Raw genomic sequence first — 27271 nt, 5'->3', positions numbered from 1 at the left:
TTACTCGCACAAATCAATCAATATTAAATTAACGTAAAGTCACCTATTATTCACAAATAAACAAATAATTTATTGTTATGGTCCTTCATCATCACCAATTTATTATTTACACCACTCTCGAACAATACATAAATAATAAATGAGAAATGTGTATATATTGCAAATAATAAATGAGAAATGTGTATATATTGCTATGGTAGTCTAAGATGGACTACTAATTGATCAAGTTGATCTATATATACTTATAATAACCACTCAATTTATTGTCATTGTCATTGTAAATCTCTTTTGCTAATATATGCATTATATGTATAATATCAAACCTTTTAAATATCTCTTTTAATAAACAAATTTTTTAAAACATAATAAATATTTAAGTGATATTTTCATAGTAATTAAAGTATATTTTAATTTAATGATGCCCAGAACCCATTCCCAATTTTCCATTGTATATTAAGTTTAATATAAACAAAATCTTAAAATATAAAATTTAATAAAAACTAAACTTGGAAAAATGTCATTATTAATCATTGTTAAAAATAAATTTATAATAAAATATTTAAAAATTATTATAATGAAATTCAATATTTTAAATATTAACTTATTGAAAAATATTAACAAAATAAAAAAAATATAAATATTTATTAATAACTACATTTTTTAAAATTTTAATATAATCATATAATATTTTTTTTTAATCATGAATACCACTGTGTAAATATCTTATTACTAATATATCATAATTTAGATGTTAGTTATGCTAATATAGCATGAGTAATATATTTATATATATAATATTATATTGATATAATTATCATTTAAATATAATAAATTAATGATCAATCATTTTCAATGTCATTAATAAAAGAATTATAAATTAATCATTTATTTTCATCGTCACTCATATCTGATTCATTAATCACCACAAATTATATAGTCTTAGATATCATTGTTCAAAATCCTTCCATCAGTTATTATACTCGCACAAATTAATTAATCATAAAATCACTCATTATTCATAAGTGTTCAATTAGCACAAACCTGCTTTCAACATTTTTAAAATGAAATCGGTGGGTCTAAGGGTAGTGATTATCTTGAAGCTACTATATGAGAGGAAAGAGAAGAAAATAGGTAAGTGGGAGCAGGTTGACGCGGTAAAAGAAAAGAAAAAAGATGAAAAAATAGAAGAAAATTAAAATTAAAATAATTTTTAAAATAATTTTTTTTTTACTAAATAACTTATTATCATAGGTAAAAATATAACTATCATATTAATACATGACTTATTAATAATTTTTTTACTAGATTTCAGATGAAAGTACCACCAAAATTTATTTATTTATATTAAGAAGGAGTAATTCATTTTAGATTTAGTATACTGTTTTAAAGTTAATTCAAAATATACATTGGGCAAAAAAAAATATATGTTAAACAATTAAAAACAATTAGTAAGCCCAAGACCTTATTGGATAGGAGAAGGATTGTGTTTCTCCTTGGCCTTAAACTGAAAACAAAATCAAAGGGAAGACAGTGGTTCTGTTAGTAGCACCCCAAATTTGAAGATATCTGATAGTCGGTAAGTAGTTACAATTTGTTGGAAATCAGAATTTTAGAAATTTAGAAAACTTAAAAAAAAAATTCTATTATTATTAAATTAATTACATATAATTAAGTATAATAAGGTTGGTTGATATATGTAATGTCGCTTATTGTCATAGAAAAGTTGAGTTGTCAAGTTACATGACCTTTAAGTCTTACCACAAATATCGCAACAAAACTATCTATTGGTCATCGCACACGATATTCTGCTTCCACCCATCATCTTGATACTTTGTTTGTATTTTTTTTACTTAGAAAAAAAATGCAATATCCAGATATTCATTTCCGAGTTATCTGACAACCTCCCCAATCTGACTTAGGTGGAATAATGTAAGTAGATTTCAGGAAAGGGAGGTGGATCACTTAAGTACCTAGCCTTTTCCTAGTCAGATTTTGTCATTCAAAACTTTCACAAACCTTTATCTAAGTAATTCACTTAAAGCACAATCTTATGCAAGAAAACAAAGAATGCAAAACAATAAACACAAATGAAAATAGCTAACTAGAACTCTTATCCTAACAGAAATAAGACTTCTTCATCTTGATCTTGATAAATTCTCCATCTCCCTCCTCTCTACCACTACTAAGACTAATCCAAATTTGTTCTATAAGAGATACTTTGTACAGCTATAGTGGTGAGTGTGTCTCGTGTTGAGATACTTTGTACAGCTATAGTGGTGAGTGTGTCTCGTGTTTACAGAAAGAATGACAGTAACATACAAGTTATCAGTAAATTTGTTCAGATAAATAAAAAAAATAAAAATGCAAGAGAGCATTCGGGACGAAACGCGACAAGTTTCAGCTCAAACGGACGAGTATTCAGCTAGAAAATGATCAAACAGTTTCACACATAAACAAACCTTCATTTCGATCGTGGCAATGATGAATAAAAAATTCATTACAAATCTTGTGCAACGAATTTGAGGCTCAAACCTCAATCACATCATCATCTCAGTACACACAAGGAATGTCTCAAATCATTGACTTTTACTCGAGCAAAGGTTATTATGAAAATAATAATTATCAAATTATACACAATTATTGTATGCAATATTGTACGTAATTATATGTAATTAATTTAATAATGATATAATCCATCTTCTTATATGATTAAATACCACAAAAATGAATAAGAAATATCTATTTGTTTACCATCTTCTTATATATCATTTTCTTATAAAAGTATATTAATTTATTATTGTGATTTTATTAGGAACACTCAAAGGATGTTGAATTGATTATTCGACAAGAACATGATCTTTTATGAAACTATCTTGTTAAAAATATTGTACCGATAATTTTCGATAACTATTTAAGAAAGATTAATACCGTGCCTTTGTAGTGAATGTGTCAATTTTTGTGCCATGAATGATCTTTAAATCTTGTCTAATGAAACTAGATCGACAATTTTACAATAAGGAAGCTCTATGTCTTCACATCTAAAATGTAATGAGTACTTTCACTATTTGTAAGTCATGAATTTGTGTTAAGGGTGAATCTTGATGCATTGGTAAGATTGCCTCTTGGTGATTGTGTCATGGGTTATATAGCCACAAATTCAACCTATCAACTTGTTCGAATATAGGGGAGCCTGGTTCACGAACACCATATTTATATTGCATTAGAATAATGTTTGGAGCCTTTTTCAATATGAGATAGTTCTTCTGATTCCCAACTATTGACATTTCCTTTGTCATTACACATTAGTCATTGTTCTAATAAAATCTTTGAAATAGTTGTTGGATGGAAGTCATATATATAATTTTTTAGTAAGTTATAGTTTCATATCATGCACCTCAATAAGTTTTGTTTGTTGCCTTGCTTGTGACATTTTATTTTGTCGGAGAATGGAGGTGAAATATTGTTTAGTAGTGACCCTAGATTCTATATCCTTGTTTTTAAGTTAATTATTCAATCATGTCAAAATAAATATTTTGCTAGTATCTGATACATATTTGCTGAATTTTCAGAAACATACTTTGACATCTAAAAAAGATGCAATCCTGATCACCACCTCCAAGAATATATAAAAAAACCAGAATGCTTACTTTAAATAGATTGATGAATTTGAACTGGAAGTTGAATCTGACGATGAGTTGGATTAGGTTGTAGGAGATGTAATGTACTATAAATAGCAGCTTGAAATTTCTTTGCTTTGGTCTGTTGTATAATTGAGATGTCGTGGTTTTCTCATGAAGTAACTAACTGGTTGTCATCTCCATTACCAATATATAAATGTAACTTTTAATACTATATTATATGTAATTATTGTATGTAATATTGTACGATATTGTACCCAATTATATGCAATTAATTTAATAACTACTTAGATTATAATTTATCATATATATATATATATATGATAAATTATATAATAATAATATTCATGCTAAAAAAATAAATTACATTATATTATTATGTTAAAATTTTAAAAACTTTAATTATTAATCCGTGTTTGAATTTTTGTATCATTTAAATATTTTCAGTAAATTAATATTTAAGATGATAGATGTCTTAAAACATTTTATCATAACTCTATTTTACAATAATGATTAATATATGTAATAACATTTTTTAAAAATTTAGTTGCTTGTTGAATTTGACATTTTAAAACTTATTGTCATTTAAATTTATATAAAAAGTGATATAATACAAATTTTATCTTTTTTAAAATGAAAATTTGTTTAAATAAGTTACCTTTTTAAAATGAAAATGTGCTTAAACAGATTAATTTATTAATAATTTTTAAAGAATTATTGTTGTATTTGTTTTGAAGAGGAACATGAAAAAAAAATGGTTATGATAGGAGTAAATGGAGTTGTAAAGAGTTAAAAAAAAGGGAAACAAATATAGAAAGGAAACTGAAAAATGGATTGGATATAATTGGGTACAATATCGTAGAATGTTATTTCTTTGTTGTATTCAATGTTATTTTGGATACATTCATTATATCTCTTGTCATGATTAAGAGAACTGAGTTTGATTTTTTTTTTCAGTGAGCTTGATCTTAATTTTGTGGAGAAAATAGACATGGATATACTCATCATGGTGTATATGAGGAGATACTGATTCATTGTATCGTCTGATCAAGTTATTTGAAATACTTTGACAAGTAAAATTTATATCCTTCTCAACTGAAATGTAAGTATTTCTTTTATCAAATAAGATATTTCAGTTAATAATTAGTTGTTATCTTACTATAATTTAATATTTGAATTACAATGTTACATAATTTAATCATTCATATTATTTGTAGGTTTTATCTAGGTTTCCTGATATATTTGAGGATCAATCTTCTCCCTTCACTAGAATGCAAACTTTTGAGTTAATCAATGATGTCACTTTTATACATAGGGCCGTGAAAGCCTATTTATTTGGTGAGACTTCGTAATTTGATTTATATCAATACGGAGGTATGAACAAAATAAAGTTACATAAAAGTATAAACAAAAAGCACATATTTTTTCTAATAATGTTGTGTTTTTTTGGTACAGGTACAAAAAGGCAAAAAGAGGTTGATTGAAGATTACTCATAAAGAACTTTGAACGAATTTCATTTTGGACTAGAAGTTGTGTTTTTTGTTGTGATTTTGTAATGGATGTTGGTTATTTTGCTATCTTGATGTAAGGGACATGTTTTTATATTTATTTTTGTTTTTTAATGTCAACTTTTACCTTTTGCATTTGATTATTATGTGTATCAGACAATTTTATTTGGTTTGGTTTTGGTGCTCAAAATTCACACTTTCTATGTTTCTTCTAACCAACCGTTCTATATGTTCAAATGCTATATTAAACAGTAAACATTTATCATTTTAATTTCTTTTATAATAAATTATTAACTAGATCTTCTTCTGAGTTTTTTTTTATCGTAATCTTTTACGTTTAAAATAATTCAAATAACATTTATCAACTCGAATAAATAAATAATTTCATTGAAGTTTGTAGGTCACATCGATAAAAAATAATGTGTTTTACTTAAGTATATTGGTTTAGTTTTTTATAAACATAATATTATTCACTTATCCTTCCTTATTTCTTCTTACACATAATTTTTTTTCTCAGCAATGAATAAATTAAATAATTGAGACATTTAAGAGTGTCTAAACCTTTTACATTCCTTTACCAGCTTCCTATAATTCAAGCCAATATTATACAGGAGAAAATAAATATTATAAAGGAGTTCATCCCCTAACAACACCCCAACGAAAATACATCTTTTGATAAAGTCCCTATTATGCATATCACATAGTTCTCTATCTATGTTGTCTTTGTCAGATTAATAGTTTATTAAGCCAGTTGGTTAATTATTCGTACAAAATACAAATATACATTTGAGTCAATATTATCTATACTTTCCAAAAAAGATTTCTACTAAAGATATAAAGTTAGTAATATCAATCCAAACAGTTTATTAGAACATATACTTAATTGGTTCCTTCACTAAATATCACTCTTGTTTCGGCAAAATTCACAGTTTCTATGTTACATCTTTAGATAAAGTACATATTATGCATATCACATAGTTTCTTATCTATGTTGTCTTTCTATTACATTCAGTCAGATTCATAGTTTATTAAGCCAGTTTACTGTATGTTAATCATTCGTACAAAATACAAATATACATTTGAGTCAATATTATCTATACTTTCCTTCTTCCATCATGTGGCTCATGTTTTCCTCCCTGCAAATAACCAAAAAAAAATTCTACTAAAGATATAAAGTTAGTAATACCAGCCCAAACAATTTATTAGACCATATACTTAATTGGTTACTTCTCTAAATATCACTCTTATTCCGACAAAATTCACAGTTTCTATGTTTCTTCTAACTAACAGCTCTATATGTTCAAACCCTCTTCATATAAAATTTAAAATGTATATAAACATATTGAATTAAAGAATTCATTTTAAAATTATTTTCATTAATAATTACATCTTTATTTTTTAAGTTTACTTGTTAAATATTTTTATAACTTCTTATTCACATAGTATCAATGCAAGAATATTGTGGTGAAAAAAAAAAATATATATAATAAAAAAATCTAAATAAAACAAAAATTAGATGAAAAAAAATTGAGATAAAATTAAAAATAATCTTTGTTAGCAAAGTGTTAGGAGAAAAAATGACTTGTAACTCTAGGTATTTTGAGAAGAATGAGAGTGAAAAAAATTCGAAGAAATGAAGAGAGGAAACTTTTCATTCCGTAGGAGAAAAATTGTTGTGAACTTGGCGGCAAAAGAAAATAGTAGTAGAGTAACAACTGAGAAAAGATTGAGTCAGTTACCTAGTTACCTGACGAACTCTTGCTTAAGATACTTTCTTTTCTAAATGTAAGGTTTTAGTTCAAACTTGCTTCTTGAGCAAAAGATGGAGGCATATTTGGGTATTGGTGCTCAATTTGGATGATTCGTCAATTGAGATTCTGTATCTTTTGAGAATTTTGTAAATAGTTTTATGTCTGCTATAGATTCTTCTAGCAATATTTACAAACTTAGTTTAGAGTGTGAGAATGAACTTGACGATCACGATATAAGAAAATTGTATGTAAGAATATGTAAAAATAAATAAGTGTATTTACATCACTTCATGTATAGGAAATATATAATATAATTGGATACAATATCGTACAATATTACATATAATAATATAATAATTGCGTACAATTTGATAATTTATTATTTCCTTAATACACGAATTTGTAGATTCTATCATTGATTATGTTACTCATACACTATCCATATCCACGACCATTCAGGTTATTACCATCTCCGTTGAGTCTGTCGTGACAAATATTCCTGAACTTTCGTCGATTTGAACGTTGGATGGGAGATTCCCTTAACCTATTTGAAGAGTGTGTTAATCTTCAGTATCTCTATTTTCACTCTTGTGTCTATTATGGCGATGTCAAGAATTTCATAATCTCTGTTTTCCAGCTTATACAGTTGGATATATCAGGTTTTAGGATGGATGAGATGTTTGATGAAGACGAGCTTGTGACACCAATGCTTAAATATTTTAAATACCATGACTCCAATTTGTATTCTTTTTCCAGTAAGATTGATCTTAACTTGTGGAGAGAATAGACATGGATGTACGTTGGGAGACTAGTTATACTCATTGGTGTATATGAGGAGGATAGAAATTTCTTTCATATAATTGTTTTTGTGTATGGTTTTGTGATGAAAAAACAGCGAGGAAAATGACGAGTTTGAAGGTTTGAACTATCCCATACTTGCTACCCAAACCTAAAAAAGTTAATTACAAATGCATCATAATCAGAATAGTTTGGCCAATTGTCTTTAATGTGTTGCCTTTATAACTAAAGAATGAATAAAACTAAATGTACAAACCAAAGCTACACCGAGACTAATCTACTCTTATCCTAACATAAACCAGACTTCTTCGTCTTGATCTTGATAAATTCCCCATCTCCCTCCTCTCTACTATGACTAATCCAAATTTGTCCTATAAGAGATATTGTATAGCTATAGTGAGTGTCTCAACTGTGTTTACAGAAAGAATGACAGTAACATACAAGTTATCAGTAAATTTGTCCATATGCATAAAAAAATGCAAGGGAGCATTTGGGACGAAACGCGACAAGTTTCAGCTTTAACTGACGAGTATTTAGTTAAAAAATGATCAAACAGTTTCACACATAAACAAACCTTCATTTCGGTCGTGACAATGATGAATAAAAAATTCATTACAAATTTTGTGCAACGAATTTGAGGTTCAAACCTCATTCACATTGCAGTACACACAATAAGGAATGTCTCAAAGCATTGATTATTAATAAAATAATAATTATCAAATTATACGCAATTATTATATGCAATATTGTACGATATTTTACGCAATTATATGCAATTAATTTAATAATGATAGTGGATCCCTACTAATTTGGAGTGAGAAAGTCTCCATGCACTTGTATATATTTTTTATACATTGATTTTACACATAAGACAATAAAAAATATATTTTTCTTATTATCTTCTTATATATCATTTTCTTATAAAGGTATATTAATTTACTATCGTGATCCTAAGTTTATGTGATTTTATTAGAAACACTCAAAAGATGTTGACTATAAACATTTTTATGTCAGCCTCCATTGATGTCTAATGAAACTAGATAAACAATTTTAGAAGAAGGAAGCTTTGTGAAATGTCCTCACATCTATATAATGGTACTTTCACTATTTGTAAGTCATGAATTTGTGTTAAGGGTGAATCTTGATGCATTGGTAAGAGTTTGATGAATTTGAAATGGAGGTTGAATCTGATGATGAGTTGGATCACCTGCTTACTTTAAAAAAAAGTTGATAGAAGGTTGAATCACTTTGGTATCTAAAACATGATATGAAGTACTTGACAACATATTTAATTTAATTTTTATAATTTTCTATTTTTTATACATTATACTATTTTTTTCTTTTTACTATTTATAGATACATTTTTTTTTTATGCTAGAGAAATGTTATGCAAAAATAGTTCAATTTAATTCAAAAGCAAAAAGATGAAATAAGCCGGTATTATAATTTAAAATTAAAAAATTGAGATATATAATACAATTAGTATATACTAACCACAATACATAAAATACCATTGGTTTGTAAATAGTAATTAGCTTATGGAGCAACCATATTTAAAGTATATCTTAGTAAAGAGTTATAATATGAAAATAAAAAATATTAATACAATTTTTAATGTACTGATGATATAAAATATTTTATATTATTGTACATTAGACCGAAAACTCAAATCAAACTAATTCGTTTTTTTATTTGGTTGGAGATTAATGACAATATTTTGTCAAAATAAAGTAGATTAATTCTAACAATTTTGAAAGGTTGGATCTCTATTTTCTTTTAAAATCAAATTTAATCAGATTAATGATAATAAATTCAAGTTTTTAAATATTCTATATCTATATATTGTGATAATAATAAAATATATTTATGCATAAGATTCTAATATTTTGTTTGATTGAGGATGGAGAAAGATGGAAAATAAATAATGTATTGTTTGATTCAATCAAATATAGAAAAAAAATAATGAAACCCGTTTTACTATTTATTACATAATTTTATTCTATCTCTTTTTTATTAGATAAATAAAATTATAATTAAAAATATGTATTTTTACTATGTTAAATAATTTTTTTACTGATTTTCTTTCTTCTTTCTTCTTGCTTCTTTTACCATCTAGGTATAAATGATTTAATCTGCTTTTAACAAAATAATAATTTAAGAGTGCAATTATTGCATGGTTGCAGTGACAAATTTAACGGTTTGGATAGTTTAAAAGTTTGTACATAATTGCTTCACCTTTTCTGTACATGGATTGGATTGTTCGTGTAAGGTTCACTCAATGTTCTTGTCTTTACAAAATAAATAATACACTTTTTTACTTTTATATATATGATAATGAATAAATGAAAATTTATTTAATAGAAATATAGAGAAAAAAATCACACATTAATAGCAATAATAAGAAAAAAAAATTGTGAGTTAAAAGACTATCTTTCTGAACTCAGTATATTTAAAATATATTTTTAAAATTGAAATTATGCATGAATTTCAATTATAAAATTATTTAAGAAATATAATAGTACGATTGAATTCATATTAATCTAAATCACCTTGAAAAATAAATTTGCTTTAGTAACAATGTTGTGCAAATTTATTTATTTTATTTTATTACGATACTTTATAGAATGATTAATATACTTTTTTTTTTTTGGACAGAATGATATAATCGAAAGAATGCACTGAAAAATATAGTCGAACTAGTTGATATATATATATATATATATAAATGTTAAATATAAATATATATGGTTACCGGAGTAAAATTCAACTTAATAAAACCCAAATTAATAGGTGTGTTTAAAATGATATTGGGTGTAAAAAAAATTAAAAATAGGTTATAAGTCTAATAAGAAGACACTATAAATAGAACATTAGTCTTAAAGGTAAGTAGAGTGAATTTTATCTGATGATTATATGAACTATTTCTGACTTTGGCATCGGAGCGCCTTACAGGTACACACACCTAACCGTGAGAGGAGACCAAGAGGAGAAGTCGAAAGTGCAGTAAATCCAACCTAACTTAATAAACTTGTCAGACTCAAATCCAACCTGAAGCCCAACTTGAAGAGCTCAATCTGAAAGCCCAACCTGAAGAGCCCAACATGAAGGACCCAAGCTAAGAGTCCAACCTGGATAGTCTTACCTTAAGAATCCTATTCGAAAGTTCAACCCGAGAAGTTAGCTTACTTAGTTTGAAGAGAGTTTCTTACCCATTTTGTAAGAACAATAATTAATACTTTTCTTTTCAGTTTTTTTCATGGATAAGGTTTGCTTTTGCTAAATGACATGAAAAAAAAATTGCATGGTAAAGTTTTTAAACTTAAGTTTATCAATTTTCTTTGTAATTTGAGTGTATGAAATCAACTACTATTTTTTATTTATTTATTTTGAATTTATTTTTAAATAAAACTTTGCATGAGATTGAAATTCTAGAATCCAACAATTATATATTATTAAATAAGAAAAATATAAGTAATGAGAAACTAAACTAAAACAACTCGTACAAAACCTTAAAACTATATAAAATGAATTCATAGTAGTTTTACATCTTTTATGAAAAAAACAAACAAACTACAAGACAAATAATAGAACCAAACCAACCAATCCCTATTTATAAAAATCCAAAAAAATACCTACACGAAACAAAAAACCCAGAAAAATCAAATCATTTTATTTATTTTGAACATAGTTTCAATATAAATTTACTTAGTTTAAATTAAATTCATTATTCAATTTTGAGTCAATGAGTTTGACATAACATAACATGACTTTTTATTTGGAATTTTATGTGACAAATGGTCCATTTGGAAATTGGTGCCTAATTAGAAAATTCCATAAAATAACATACAAAGTTCAATCATCAAGTTGAACCAAACACATAATATTACAGTTACACTTCACATGGTTCTAATGTAATGGTTTATTTGTATATATTTTAAAACAATATTTATAATTTTCATTTCATTCATGATTAAGTTCTATCTAACAAATAACTAAAACTGTGTCAATTCTTTTATTAAATGAAATAATTTCTCTAAAAAATTACCAAATGGATACGTTTTAAAATATTTTCAAATTAGTAAGCCATGCTTCAACTTTAAACAGAAAAAATCTTTTAAAGTATGATTTTGTATTTTTTTTTAAATTTAAAAACAAGAGAACTACAATTCTCATCTGGTATTAGGCCCAACACTGAAAACCTGCAAAGTTATACATATTCAAGTCTGGCCCAATAGACTTTCTTTGCTACTAGAGTGAATTGTAAATAGTAAATTTCATTATTCAAAATCAAATGTTCTTATTAAATTTATCAAGGGTACAGATTTTATATTTTTAAAATTATTTGATATCTCATTAATGTGTGCGTTTATGTATGAGACATGATCAATGAAATAATGTATCCCTTTTTTTCTACGCATCACTTAATAGGTTTTTATGAAATAACAAATTTACCAATCTAACTATTGAAAAGAGAATTTTGCAAAATAGCTTAAATTTATAAAATTGAATGCAAATAAAAGTTCGTTGATACTTCATCACACAGGTTTATTTTGATAAAGAATATCCATTACTAGATAATATATCATGTATGATACATATTACACAATAATATAATGTATAGTTACTAATAACCTAATTAGATAAATAGGTCTATACCAACCTTTTTATATTCATATTTCAAAATAAGTTTTTAAATAAAATAGGGTTGGTCAGATTTCTAATTAATTAGGTAGGTTAACACTAGTACAAAATAATGTATCAATGACAACTACTAACGACATTTAAGAGAGAATAGTGATATATATATATATATATATATATATATATATATATGATAAATTATATAATAATAATATTCATGCTAAAAAAATAAATTATATTATATTATTGTGTTAAAATTTTAAAAACTTTAGTTATTAATCCGTCTTTGAATTTTTGTATCATTTAAATATTTTCAGTAAATTAATATTTAAGATGATGGATGTCTTAAAACATTTTATCATAACTTTATTTTACAATAATGATTAATATATAATAACATTTTAAAACTTATTGTCATTTAAATTTATATAAAAAGTGTTATAATACAAATTTTATCTTTTTTAAAATGAAAATTTATTTAAATAAATTACCTTTTTTTTAAAATGAAAATGTGCTTAAACAAATTAATTTATTAATAATTTTTAAAGAATTATTATTTTTAAAGAATTCTTGTTGTATTTGTTTTGAAGAGGAACATGAAAAAAAATGGTTATGATAGGAGTAAATGGAGTTGTAAAGAGTTAAAAAAAAAGGGAAAAAAAATATAGAAATGAAACTGAAAAATGAATTGTGGACATCACCATTCGAAAATAAAGTTTAATTGTAATTTAAACATCATTTAAGTGTTTGTCATTTTTAAGATTTTACTTCATTAAATATTTGTTATTTGTAAAGAATTCTAAGTAGTGTTCATGCGGATCATAGTTTAACAAAATTATTCACAAATACTATTTGTATAAATATCTAAAATTTACTACTAAATGATTAATTTATTTTTTACTTCATCAACTATGGACTTATAAATAACTTGTATTGTTATTGTCACAGACTGATAAATGACCAATTTATTTTTAACATTACTCATCACCAATTCACGAAAATACAAATGTAATGGAATGGTTATCTAAAATAGAAATAAAACCATCTAATAAATATTTTTTTTAAAATATATGAACTTACAAATAACTAATTTTTCTCATTATCACCACCATTAATACATCACCAATTTATTCTCAACAATGTCACCTCCAACTGGCTCATAAAGCTTGGCTATCATAATCCACAGTGCACTATAACTTAACTCTTAAACTTTGTATACTTTCATCTTAAAAATATTTTGAATTGCATTCTAAAATTAATTTAGCATAAAGTCTTAAACATTTATGTGTTTCTAGTTTGGGTATCAATTGTTAATTTTTTTCTTTCATCAAGTGGAAACTTTTGTTTTTGAAATGATAATTAAAACTTTGAATCATACAAATATATATATTGAAAATTAAAAATTAGTTTATAATCAAATGACTATTTGAAAAACGATGGTTGGTTTTTTAATAATTTTGCTGGGTTACACTCGTTTATCTTTTAGAAGAAGAAAAAGTATAATGAATTAATTAATTAAGATATATTTAAACATACACAAACCCGTGCTTAGCACGCATTGAAGTGCATATCATTTGTGAGTAGTTATACCACTACTAAAAAAATTAGGGTTTAGTGTCACTAAAAGTTAATGCTAACCATGAAAAATTGATAAATAAATCATATATTTATTTCACATATGCAATTGAACTTCAAAATATTATTGTTAATTCATTAGTATAGATTAAGTAAATGTTATTTTATTATTAATTTTTTAAATTAATTTTTAATAAAAGTTTTTTAGTGTTAGTTAATTCAACACTAATGTGTTTTTATTTGAAAATTCATTTAATTTATTATTGACTAAGTTGATGTTAAATGAAATGTATTTTTAATAATGTAGTCAATGTTAATGACAATAATTTTAAAAAGAAAAAATTTGTATAACATTTCCATCTTCAATAAAAGTAAAACATAAAAAAAAAATGATAGTGAATGAACGAGATGAGTATGAATGAAAACAATGAGTGTAGACAAAAGATACGAATGTGGTTTAAGAAGATGAATGTAAATGAAGGAGATGAATGTGAATAAAGAAGACAAGTGCGGATGAAGAAAATGAGTTTGAAGAAATGTGATGCATGTGAATGTGAACGAAGAAGATGAATGTGAGGAAAAAGAATGATTGTTGATAAAGAAGATGAATGTGGATAAATGAGATGAATGTGAAAAGATTTATTTTGAAAAGAAAAAAAAAAGTATGAGTGATGAAATTAATTATCTTAACCTTTGGATTAAAATAATTCCGACTCCTATTCATTGTTCCAAATACGCATTTATAGTAAACCTGGTTTATGTTTATCTTATTTATTTTTAATTTTTATTTTAATTAACGTTTGGCTAAGCAAAGAAACAGCCACTTACAAAAATATGTTTATTTATTAAAAGGAATAGTTTGTGACATCTTATAATTGGTTAAATTAACGTTACGATCTAAATACTAAATAGACTCTATTAACATAAACTAAGCGACACTAATCCAACACTAAAATAAATATTTTTATTTATTAAAAAGTTAGCATTAACTTAATATTAGATAAGTCGACTGTACTTTCGTAATTAGCGTAAGCTTAACTAACATAAATGTTTTACATAATATAAATTAGATTTAAAAATAATTTATACTTTTTAACTTTTTTCAAATAAACCTTTTGCATTGCATCAGACTCTATTAACGTTAGATTTTGAACGACATTATTATTTGAAAGCTAATATATTGTTTACTTAATGTGTGAGTAATAAACCTTTTTTTTGTCTCACAAAACAAGTAACAGTAATACTGTGATAGTAATTTTGGAAAACAAAAATATAAACACCAATTAAAATATCTCATTTGTTATTGTTATGGGTTTGTGTAACCACCAATGGATGAACTAGCAACTGAAAAATTAATAAAAAAAATTAAAAAGACAAGTGCCACATACTATCAAATATATAATAAAATACATTTTCATATAATATCATATTTTTAAATAAATATTTTACTAAGGTATACTTTCAAATATTTTAAAATATATTTAAGGTATACTCTGTTAAAATAGTTATTTTATAAAATAAGTGAGTAGATATGTCAGTAAATTCATGTGTATCAAAGAGAAAAGATTGTACACTAACAATAAAAAATACTTTTTGTCATTGTAGTGACAAATTGTCATGTTTGATAAATTTATTGAATTGTATCATAATTACCTTAAAAATCATAACAACATTATTAGTGTAAAATTATTCTGTTTTTAAAAAAATACAATTCTTGTTGATGGTGAAAGGGAATTGCTTCCAACAGTGAAATGGATAAAAAATCTAAGAGTTCGGATATTTGTTAAAATCAAAGGCTAGATATCTTGATGTGTGCTTTTGACTAAAGAACACACTAAAGTATATATGTTTAAGGGAATAATAGAGGGTTTTGCCAATATTAAAAGGAATAATAGAAAGTACAAAATGATTAATATTGGAAGTCAATGAAAATATACAAAAACATGTTTAACATATTCCAAACCATATCAAACGAGTTGCAATCTCTTTGAATATTATATAAAAAAATTAATAAAATCCTCAAAGTCTTACCAAAATAATTGAGGTTGTAGGTTAATTTGGAGAATTTTACTCTAGAGAAACTAGTATGATTCTTAAATGTTTATAAGATAGAACTTCAACAAGATGCAAAACTGAAAAAAGGAAAGTCTTTGGCCTTAAATGCTCAACATGTGAAGCAAACATAAGTTAAAACACATTCAATATAGAAGATTTATCCAACAATTTGTTAGACGTCTTTGAGCCAGACAAAGATGACAGATTCTCTTTCATCAAGAGAAATCTTCACATAGGAGATTGGACTTAAGTGACTTTGAAGATGATGACATAGGAGAAGAATCACAACTCTATCTTTATGATAGACGTGGAGTCTAAGCCACCTTTTGACGAGTCTGACAAAGTGGTAGACTTTATTGACATTCATTTTATCACACAAGCACATAATGAGCTTCTATAAAACACTTCTCTACTTTTGAAAGCTTTTTTTAACTGCTAAAAGGATTTAAGAGTGGTGACTAAAGAGCTCAACATTTGAAAATCAAGTCCAGCTCTACAAAAAATCTAATCACTCCAAATCCAGAGCTGAGAAAATCAAATGTAAAACTATTCTAAGTAAACAAAAAGGTTAAATAAAGTCTTAAGAGTTGTTCTAGCCAAAGGTGTAAGGTACCCTTAAGCTAGAGCACTTCTAGTATATTTCAATGTAAAGGTATTTTCTTCTGTTCTGGTATTAAGGTTGCTCTTAGAAAGTAGCTATGGGTATTTTTTTCGTGTCCCCTTAATGATCTGTTAAATGCTATAAGTGTGGGAATGGTTTAAGTATACATCCCCTTTTTTCGGATAGTGCTACATAGCATGCAAGGCAGTATGGCACACCCAAGGTTCGTGCCCCAAATTACCATTGTGTATGGAGGATCCTGCTATAAGCGACACTGCTTTTGGGGACAGTTACTGCTACCAGGTCTCAAACAAATGCCGACTTGGATAATATCGAGACTGTGAACCACCATTTCACATTTTCAGGTAACCCTCGAGAACCTATCAGACCACGGACCAAATCATGGCAGGAAAATACTAAGCATTCGACATAGAGTGATGCATAACTTACCGAACAACTCAAGAATCTAAGTAAAATTTTTGAAATAACGAAATAAAAATAATTCATGGATTTTGAAAAACAAAAGTATAGAGAAAAAGTCTAATTTCAGTAGACCATCCTCGACAAGTAGACAATCTGCTAAAATAGAACAGATTTTTGAGAAAATTCATATCCTTAACAAAGATTGGAGACAAAAGACTAGATCTTCTTGTAAAAAAAAAATAAACTACTTTCATCAGCTTCAGTCCATGAATCAGGAGATCGATAGGGAATCCATACAATCTTATAACTCTTCCTCATCCTCTCATTTAGAGGATGATCACATTCATATGTTTGCTGGCCAGTAAGAATGTATCCACTGGGTTAAGTAGTTATGGTTTTGTGATCAACAACAGAACTATCTTATTTTTCAGAGAGAGAGAGAGAGAGAGAGAGAGAGAGAGAGTTGTATAATCTAAATTTAAATTTCTCATGTTAATAAAATCAGAATTGTTTTCATTACGTATATCCCAATATGTACAGGGAGTTACTTAAGAAATACTTTAATATTGCGAGAAATGAGAATAATGAGTATAGACTATTACGTTTTGTAGATGCAAAGGAGAAGAAATTGAATGTGGCATAAACCAAGACCTATCTCTTCAAACATGAGTCAGATCAAACACGTATTCTGCAACAAGAAGATTCATGGAGGCCACCAAATAAAAAAAAATTGAACAGATTAACTCTAACCAACAAAAAGCAATGGGGTGTTGGCAAGTTCAGGCCAGCTAAAGCATTTACCACATTACATCCGCAACAACATTATAAACATTACAATTGTAGAGAGAAAACAATTCTATCTGTAAAAATGATAAAGGAAAGCATGGAAAACTTACTGGATCAAAGTTTTCCCTCAAGATAGCCCTACTTGGTTATTGGTTCTTCATTTCAGCTATCAACCCAACGGTTCAGTTCGTTCCTTCAATGTCCTTAGCGCACCAATAAATCCCTAGCATGACCTACATTTAGAGAACTTTCTTGGGCAAAAGCAGCAAGTACTAGAACTACTTTTGTATCCCAGTTATACTTCCCTATCAAATCAAACAAATTTATGATCCTTGAGTTAATATAACCTTCACCAGAGCATTTCAGAGTTAATAACATACGTGTAAGCGTAAATTGAACGCACTAACATTGCCTAAACAAGGAACAAGAAGAAGCACCTTACATATATCATTCTTCTGAAAGGAAGTGGAATATAAATTAGAAGTCACCTGAAACAGGCCAGTAGATTCATAATCCGAAAGCTTCAATAAATGTGATGTCATCTACGCCAAACTCAGTTAATCGAATTCCTCCTTTAGTTTAAATGTTCAAATTTGTTTCGCTTGGCTATCTAGATTTTACGAGTTCACGAAGTTATTCCGGTTGATTTTACAGCTTTCAACAACTAAATGTTTTTTACTCCATTTTCAATCACTTCATGAAACTTTTGACAAATAGCACAGATATGGCGTGATCTTGGAAGCATAGAGAAGAGGGTATTCCGCAACTCATTTGATGATGAAATTCAATAACCCATGTTATGAAGCTACACATGAAACATACTATATGTATTTAATTTGTATTTTGGCGTGGATTTGGACAACCCAATTCAAAGCTGTCCAGCTTTCATTCAGCCTTCAGAGATAACAAGATTCCTACAGATAAACTATATCACTGTATCAACTTTATTAAAATCAATGTTCAGTTGAAAATGGAGAAAACACAGCAACTGCAACCAGTAAGAGTTAGAATCAATAGGCATTGATAGGGCATATTACACTCACCAAAATTGGGTGCAAATGGCTGACACAGTGGCAAAGAAATAAGAAGATAAGTAAATGAGAAACATGTGATTCTACTTAAGCAAAAACAACAGAGTTTAAGTAAAAAATTTATTAGCATAATCACCACTAATGAACAAAACCCTATGAAACCCATCATACCATTTCTGTTACACTTAAACAGACCAAACATGTTAACAGCTACAACCAACACCTAGATAACATCAACAACAACTATCTAGTAGAACTACTACCGGACCTCATGCTGGACCAGGGGAACTTAGCATGATCGGCACTCTCGTGGCGGCGGCCGAAACGTCCATGCTGTTGGGCCCTGAATGGCTGTTGGGCCTCCTTCCTGTCATCGAGCCAGTGAGTACTGGCATGGGTCTCTTCCTCGACGACGCTGGACTTGGTTTGCTTGTTGAGCCTCTTCTTATCCTCCTCGATGATTCGGATCGGGTAGAGATCGGGCGAAATGGAGAGCGGGTTCTTGAGAGTGACATAGGCCTTTTTGTAATCGGGTTTGGCGATCAACACTCCGCCCCGTTTCTTCTTCTTACCCTCCATGTTCAGCGTCTGAACCTTCTCCACCTCGAACCCGTAGAGGGATTCGAGGACGCGCTTGATCTCGATCTTTGAAGCCGAAGGAATGGTCTTCAGCGCAATTTCATGGATGTTGGTGAATGTTTTCGGCATCAAAAGCTTTATGGGTAGGTTTGCGAACTGCACCACCCTTCCTCGCACTCTGCTTCCCATGGTCGCTCTCAACGTCTCTCACCACACCACCTGCGCAAAACTTTCCCATCTTCTCTTTTGCCCTCAAATCAAATACTATTTTTCAGGCCGAAACCCAATTTTCACATTGGGCCTGATTTGTTCTTTCCAGACCCGCTAATTACTTCCTGCACATCATTTCACTCAATTAACTTTTGAATTTCCAATATTACCCTTTATTTCAGAATTAAAAATATGATATTAGAAAATATATTATGGAAAAGTCTAACTTTAGAAAATCCTTGACAACCTTTGTCCTATGAAACAACATCATATATTTTCTTTGAATGTATATTTGCATTTTAAGTATAGAGTGTGTGTCATAAGTGGATGTGGATTTCTTCTATAATACACAATAATCCAATGTAATGCATAAGTTTAAACAATTTCATATGGTTAATTTCACTTCAAATTAGAACATAATTTGGAAAGGGATATGAAGCAAAGGAACTCCATTGTCTTTTAAAATGAGAATGTCAATTTAGATCAGAATATATGTGACTAGAACTAAATGTTTTTCGGAGTTTACGTTATCTGAGACCATCGTCATCCAATTCGCAAAGTCCAAACAATGTATAATGTTTCAAAATGTACGTCAAGTCGATGTTCACTGTTCATTAAAAAATCCCTATTTTTATGGGAAGCGTTTCCAGAATGGTTACAACATTCTCCCATGGATCAGAAACACCCATTTTTCCTGATTGAGCTGAAATATTCAAACTAAATCTTCTTTCACCCCAAATTCTCCATAGAAAGTTCCAACACAGATTCTAATAATAAGTTTTCAAACATTAATGTTCTTAAAATTTAGGTTCCTTTATAAATATATATTTCAACTAAGAAGATACCGACATGTAACTATTTTTACAGTGGTTAGAACTGAAATTGTGTTAATTAACATGACTTTGTTTGATAGTAGTATTTTTTGACGACTTCAATTTTTTGAGACTAAAGCCATATAATCACTATAACTGATAAAAAACGATTTCCTCAAAACAAAGTCGTGTCAAATGAATTGTTCATCTCAATCTTTTAAGAAAAATCTATTCTATTTTGATAAAAAAATTTAAAATTATACCAAATTTAGTAAAAAAAAATACAAGTGATGATTATTTTCACTGGCTGTCTACCTTTTTTTTCTTGCAAACGTTTAAAGGGAAACAAAATTTAAAGCGAAAGCATGAGATGTTATATCAGTTAGAAAAGCGAGTCAGTTCTTTCTTTCTCTTCTTTATACAAGGTCACCCACTTATCCATCACTTTCTAGATTTCCGTCTTAATTTCTTGGAGTTCATCATACTCTTCTGCAAGACTCATGTGAACTTTCCTTCCTCACCATTAATCCACAACAAGAACAAAAAAAACTATTGCAAAATAATAATATATCTAATACTAGAATAAATCATAACAAAATAACATATCTCATTCAATCTGCATACAACTATTGCATGAAGATGCTTCATTTTTCTCAAGACTCAAAATTTGCTCTATATTGTTCAAAAGTAACCTACTATAGTTATAACTCACTGGACTATGGATACCACTCCAAAGGAAAAGTAATTGTTCAGTATGCACTTATTCTCTGATATGAGAAAAATTATCTCAGACTAAGGTTCTCTCACACTCACAGTATCACCTCATCTAGTAGCTAAAGGAAACCAACGTTGGTGGAAGGATGATTGGTAAGCCATCATGAACAACACAAAGAGAAGCAACAGTGCCACTCCCCATGGAGACCCTCCAGCTCTGTGAAGCGACTCTCTCTCTGCTGGCAACGGTATTGGGAACGATGCTCCACTTGAGAGGCAGTGAACAACCAGCAGCAACAGCAGTGGAACCAGGGCCATCAAGATCTTGACCTGCACAAGCAAGTCCTCGAACAAGGACTCGTAGTTTATGTACCAGGAGAATGCTAGCACGAAGAAAAGGATGAACACGAAGAACACAAGGTGGAGAGGGAAAGAGAAATACTCCCACAAGTAGTAGTACTGATTGTGGTACCTTGCCATGTTAAGGGAAGTTAACTACTGATGTGTTTTTGGAGAATTAGCTCAGAATTTTAGAAACGAGAATGAAGATCTTGTTGCCAAGGTAAGATGTTGTGTGGAGCCTTCTCGGGGTTCCATTTGAAGAGAAAGTTAGGTAAAAAAGGTATATATAATAAAGAAATCACTTACCATATTTATTATTAATTCATGTCATATTGTCATTAACTATAATTTTATCTTATAAATATAAATATGAATGTAAAGTTACAAATTCTCTTAAAAAAATCACAATTTGTATTTATTACTTTTCTTTTAAGAAAAACAAGAGTCAAACATCTAAGGAAACAAACAAGTAAAAAGAAAAAGGCGAAGGAAAAGATTATAATATGGTGAAATCCGGAATAATACTACCTGTCCAATTTAAAGAGAAAGTGAAGATTCTACTTTTTATTTCATTGTGGTGAGTAGTGAGAAGCATCGAGATTATCCCAGTGACTATAGAGTGAGAATAATAATTGATGGTTTAGATTGAAAATGGTGTCATCCAATAGGTAAGTGCCAGATACTATGGACAATGAACAACAAACATGTGAACATGAGAAAATCAAGGAATTAAAATTAGAAATTGAGAAGAAATGAACACTGTAGTTTGTGATAAAGAGGAGGCAAATGGGGTCATTCCATTGGGAAATCTGCGTCATGTTTATTGCCATGCGTGGCCCATGTTTCCATTCAAAGCTTTAGTAGGGTTTATCTACCCATATTTATTCTTCACTGTATCTGATTCTTATCAGATAAATCTATGTCCATTTGCATATTCCAATAATACGCAATAAATGATATTTTTTGGATACACGTAAATAATATGATATAATAAAAATACAGAGATAAAAATAAAATAAAGTAAAAAAAAGTGAAGATATCTTAAGCAAATGCATAAACATTATCTATCCTGAGTCTATTAATGTTAAGTTATTATAGTTAAACTTTGAGAAGAATTTTCTTATATTATTATATATCTCTATCAGAAAAAAAATACATGCATAGCAATATTCTAGTTCCTCTGTCATCCATGATCATGCATAGTTATATATTCATCAGTTCTTCTGTCTTTTTCTCTTTTTGATAATGTTCCTCTGCTCCTTCATTGGTTACTTTTTTTTTGTTTTGAAGTATTCTCTTACCAGTAATAATGCAATATATAGAATCAACTATTTTGGTTATTAGGTTGGACCACTGTAGTTTGATCCAAACATCATAATAAATATTCTTCACTGTTATAATACTGTAACTCGAATAAATAAAACTTAGATATCTTCATAACATGCATGGTACATGGTCTTAAAATTTTGACTCTATTTAAACTGCTAGGTTTTTTTAGCCGGAATCGTTTAATCCACCGACCACTAGGGTTTTATATTTGAGTTCATTGGGTATCTATTAATATAAAATATATAATGTTAATAAATAAGTACTTCATGTAAAAATAATTTGTTTTTTAAGTACCAGTTGTTGAATGGTGATAAATACTTCTATTTAAAATAAAATTATATATTAAGTAAACCTAACGTAGAAAAACATTTCTCAGGCGATTTTTATATACAAATTATGTTATCATTTTGGAAAAATCATAATTAGATTTTTAATATAGGTGAAAAATTATCTTTTAGTTTTTTTTAACTTTTTTGTGGCCAACCCACCAAACTCACAGACTGTGTTGGGTGAGTGTGGGCTTGCCAAAACTGAATCCGTTTAGAATGTGGACTTTGCGAAGCTTAAGTTTCATAGGTTTGGGTAATAGGAGAGATCCATATTAAGAAAAAGTGAGTTTCTCCCTGCACCCCAACAAATGGCTTCCTGCACCCCATTATATTTGGAAAAGACCATTTTACTCCTTCTAAAAATGACTTCTAGATTATTTTTTCCAAAATATTTCTTCTAAAAATGACTTCTAGATTATTCCAGAACAAATTTTATAAATTTCGAATTGACCATTTCAGAAATTAAAAAAATATGTTTTAGAAAAAATATTTCGAAATAGTGTTTTGCCTTCTGGATTTTCTATTTCAGAAACACACTTTGAATACAAAATCATTCAAAATCTCTATTATGAAAACATATTTTACTTACGAAATTCCTATTTCGGAACACCTAATATTATCGATGATAATTTTGGTATTTCAAAGAATGTAATAGTGTAGAGAGAAAAATATACGGATTTAGGAAGAAAAATGTAAGAATGCAAGAAGAAATATCCTAAAAAAAAATTATAGAAAATTATATTTAGATAGAAATAATTTTTTAAACCAAATTTAAATTCAGTAGTTTTTTGTGTAGAAAATGTACTGGTACCTATGATGTTAGGATGCTTACTTCTAATTGAATATGCATGATTAATGAAACTTTTAAAATATTTATTTTACTCCTAAAAATCAAACGGATCATAGGATATTAGATATAGTTTGTCGTATTTATATTAATTTTTGTGTGACATCAATTATAAAGAACTTAAAATATGCCACTAAAACACTAAAATAAAATTTTAAAACTACGATCAAACCACAAAAAAATGCATGATTCTAAGGGGAAAAAAGAAATAGAAGAACTGATGCAGGTTAGTCATCTTTGTCATTTCGAAAGTCGCTTATAGGTGGGCCCTGCAATAAGTTGCGTTAATTCTAACATGGAACTTCATTAATTAATCAAAATTTTTTGGGACACGTCCCATAATAACCATAGATCTATGTTCTGCATTCATGAATTGATAATATCCATTCTCCATGTTTAATAATTTTAAGGTGTAATTTTCTGAAATTATGTAAAATATTCATAAGTAAAAATAATTTTGAGTTAACTAAATTTCTTAATTATTGTTAAAGGAGATTGAGGAACAGAGGGTAGAATAACATAACTCTTATAAGAGGTGGTATAGTCAAAAGATGTGCTTCAAGGACATATGTTTGAAGGACAACCCTAGCACAGATAGATTCCATGCTTTTATTTCTTAGTTGTTCTTATGTCTTATTTCTTAATTCACATACTAGTTATCACATCGAGTACACACTTTATTTGTATGCATCAACTTTGTCTTTCCGATTTCAGCAACATCTGCAGCCAAATTGACCACAGCATCCGCATCCTCCACCGTGGTGTCCCCCGCCTCCACCGGGTCCTCCTCCATCGTGTCCCCCGCCACCACCGGGTCTTCCTCCGTCATGTCCCCCGCCTCCACCGGGTCCTCCTCCGTCGTGTCCCCCGCCTCCACCGGGTCCTCCTCCGTCGTGTCCCCCGTCTCCACCGGGTCCTCCTCCGTCGTGTCCCCCGCCTCCACCGGGTCCTCCTCCTCCATCTCTTCCCCTGTCATCTAATCCTGCTCGTGTCTCTGATTCTTCTGCACAGGCATAGACGAACATTTTAAAATATTTTAAGTATATATGATATCGATTCTTTCATTTTCTTTCTCTTTAGAAGTTACATACTTACGAGTATAACTACTGAGCATATAATTTATTTACAAGTTTTTTTTAACCAAAAAGGTTTCAGAGGTGATTCATCTTTTTTTTATACAAAATAAACCCTTACATAATTTAGATTAATCTTCCAACAAAACAAAAGCTATCAACTAATCCAAAATAAAAAAATATCGCCTAAAGAGAAGCCATTCTTAACAACACCAGCTAGAATATATCGATACATCAAAACTAAAAAGAATAAAATCATAAGCAAACCACAAACACAAAACTCAAACAAATAGAGGAACATAAATAACTTAGCAAACACAATAAAAGTGTATCCCACTCTATCAACACAAAAATCAAAGTGAATCATTTTCCAATACAAAAGCTAATCTTTAGAGTTACTTAAACCAAAAACCAAAAAGGAATCTCCAAACAAAGTTAAAGACCAATTTGTAAAACACACAACTTCTTCCTTCTTAAAAGGGGTTAAAGAGTCAAACCAAAGGAAAAAATAAAACAAATTTCATTCATACATACCAGAAATTCTAAACACCAATCAGAGTAAGAAAAATTTACACATTTTCTTTACTGGTTAACCAAGTCTAAGTTTTTCTTTAAATCATCGTAAACACCTTAATATGGTCAACTTTATGTTTCCAAATTTTACCTACAATTACAATCCACAACACTCCCCTCATAATTTCACCTACAATTACATCAAAGTAATTCATCGAACTACATTTCCCAAATTTCCCACACAACTTTACACTTAAAAAAATAAATGACAAACAATCTGCTCTTTCTCACAACTCACACAAGAAACTTTCCATTAAGACTTCTCATCTCAACAAACCGAAGCCAAAGGAAGAGAGTTTACTTTCTAAAACCTTTTAAATATGTCTCTATACTCACCTCTCACTATTTATAATAAAAAAACTTAACGATTATCATCCTTCCAAATTTAATTATCCGCTGCACTTTTCCCTCCTCAGCAACCTTCCTTCTTATTTACAGTAACACGATTAATAATTGATATTCATGGTATACATCCTAAGAGAATATATATTATTGAAATAATGGAGACTTGTGGTGTTCTTTACATAAAGAAGTTGGAGAATAGAGAAGGAAGCAATGATACTTTGATACAATAAGTGTTCTATATTCATTTTATATCCAAATAAATTATTATTTTATTATAATATAGTATTTTATTATAAAAGAAAGTTGTAAGACAGATGTGTTTTTTAATAATAGTGTGAAAAGGCTATTTCTACAGTAGTATCTGAATTTTTTAAACACTTCTATTATTAAAAATAATATTATTTGATTTCACTTAAACGTGTAATTGTTTACTATTAATATTTTCATTAAAATATCTCCTTTTTAATCATTAATCCATACTAAAGTATACAGTGTTTTAGAGAGAAGAGAGATAAAGTTTAAATAAATGCAAAACAATTTTCTTAACCTTTTTAAAATAAATAATAATATTGCACTTAAATAATTTATAACAACACTTATATTCATATCTTTAAATTATGAAATCTTACTGATTGAAGTAATATAAAATAATATGATATATATATATATATATATATATTTCTCAATCTAATTAATATTAAATAATTTATTGAAGGAACGAATACATTTTGAGACCCTAAATAATTGTGTCTAAGATAAATGTCTTATTAGCATGGTGGCTTACACTACCCTAATGCATGAGGATTTCAGGAGGAATTTCAATGCTTAACTGAAATGGGAATATAGGAATAGGAATAACAAGAAAGATAGATACAGATTAATTGGTAGAACAGTGGTTATTGGTGATATGAGGAAGGAACAGATGCAACAAATATATACTTACCCTTTGTACCATCTTTGGATGGCTGAGTTGCCACAGCAGAGATGAGAAGAAAGGCGCAGAGGAAGCAAAAGAAGAAACGGGATTTGGTATTCATCTTTGCTACTAGGTTAGGAGTTGTTGTGAGATACAAAGACTGTGTTTCTTGACAGCTATTTATAGTGATGATGGAAGAAGATTAAAGAGAGCTGAAGTAGATGTTCTCTTGGTTGGAAAACGGGCATGTTTAGCTGATTGTGAGGATAATTAATGGAGTCAGTGATCCTTATCAACACGGACTGAGCCACCAAAGGGTTAAACTGGGACAAGTGTGTAAACTGAGGTAAGCAAGTCTAACAGAAGATGGCAAGTGGCAACTAAGGGAAATGTG

The 27271-nt window shown here is 28.5% G+C and overlaps 1 long non-coding RNA gene across 1 annotated transcript; it reads right to left on the bottom strand.

The window, feature by feature from the left end:
- Positions 1-24480: 24480 nt before the first annotated feature.
- LOC137825510 (uncharacterized) lies at positions 24481-27045 on the bottom strand. The gene is made up of 2 exons (XR_011083306.1): positions 26905-27045; positions 24481-24973 (listed from the first exon to the last, which is right to left on the bottom strand). It is a non-coding gene; the product is annotated as an uncharacterized lncRNA (long non-coding RNA).
- Positions 27046-27271: the final 226 nt, after the last annotated feature.

The sequence above is a fragment of the Phaseolus vulgaris genome, chromosome 8, assembly GCF_000499845.2.
Source record: "Phaseolus vulgaris cultivar G19833 chromosome 8, P. vulgaris v2.0, whole genome shotgun sequence".
Lineage (NCBI taxonomy): Eukaryota > Viridiplantae > Streptophyta > Magnoliopsida > Fabales > Fabaceae > Phaseolus > Phaseolus vulgaris.
This window is presented reverse-complemented; position numbering and strand designations above follow the sequence as displayed.